The 1234-nt window shown below is 33.7% G+C and overlaps 1 non-coding gene across 1 annotated transcript; it reads right to left on the reverse strand.

Annotated features, from left to right (window-relative positions):
* Positions 1-342: 342 nt before the first annotated feature.
* LOC123238435 lies at positions 343-449 on the reverse strand. Its single transcript, XR_006505605.1, has one exon. It is a non-coding gene; the product is annotated as a U6 spliceosomal RNA (small nuclear RNA).
* Positions 450-1234: the final 785 nt, after the last annotated feature.

Genomic DNA, 1234 nt, shown 5'->3' on the forward strand with positions numbered 1-1234 from the left:
TAGGAGACTGTTATGCAGCCAAAATACTGCAATCATCCTAATATTATAGTTGAAAACCAGTTTTATTTTTGATTCTTGAATTATCTCTTATATACTTACCTTTTTATGGATAGATACAACTTGTGTGGGAGAAGAAATTGGTCGAAAGTTTTGTTGTTGATATTAATTGAATTTTATTTCCATCTCATATATTGGAAATGAATGTATTTGACAGATCTTCCTCTCTTAAGTGCAAATATGATTTAATCTGAGTAGGACCAGTTGTTGAAAATCAGAATTCTTTACTATGAGATGTCATGGTTGTGAATCAAGACACAGAGGGAGAGAGGAGAGATACTCTTAAAATATATACAATACTTAATGAGTTTTCATGTTATCCTTGCAAAGGGACCTTGTTGATCTTCTATATATCATTCAAATTTCAGTATGTGGGCTGGTGAAGTAAGCATCAGAAAATGCATTGTAGTAAAGGCTTTTACTGAGAGGTAAGTGCAGTGTTGGGGGAAAAAAATCATCCTCAGGCATAGTGGATTTCTGTTTATATTGTGCAAAGTTGTAGTGGTCAGCCTGAAATTCCTATTCTTATCATGGTATCATTTCTTCAGTCAACAGAAAAGATAATTGAGTGTTGTGAATGGATGGCCATTCAGTTACTGGAATTATTGTTTTCAAGGGGACCTATAAGAAGGACCTTTATTCTAAATCCTGCAGGGAAAAAATCCTTAGCCAAATGATCTTGGGGCTATTTCCCCAGAAACATTAACTACATTTTAAGGTGTAGTTTTGAGGAAAATCTGAACAATTCTTTCTTTTTTCTTCTTCTGGTACATATATATTTATAATCATGCAAAACACATTTCCATAGTGGTCATTGTTGTAAATGCACACTCATACAAAACCAAAACCCCTAAATAAAATCGTAAAAATACTGATATGAAAGATTGTATACTTTGATCCTCATCCATCTGATTTAAACAGTTCTTTCTCTGCAGGTGGAAAGCATTCCCCATCCTAAATCTTTCAAGATTGTCCCAATCATTGCATTGTTGGGAGTAGCCAAGTTTTCACAGTTGATCATCTTATAATATTGTTTTTACTGTGTACAATGCTCTCCTGGTTCTGCTTATTTTACTCTGCATCATTTCATGTAGATCTTTCCAGCTTTTTCTGAAATCATCCTGCTTATCATTCCTTAAAGCACAATAGTATTCCATCACCAACATGTACCATAATT

The sequence above is a fragment of the Gracilinanus agilis genome, chromosome 2 (assembly GCF_016433145.1).
Source record: "Gracilinanus agilis isolate LMUSP501 chromosome 2, AgileGrace, whole genome shotgun sequence".
Classification (NCBI taxonomy): domain Eukaryota; kingdom Metazoa; phylum Chordata; class Mammalia; order Didelphimorphia; family Didelphidae; genus Gracilinanus; species Gracilinanus agilis.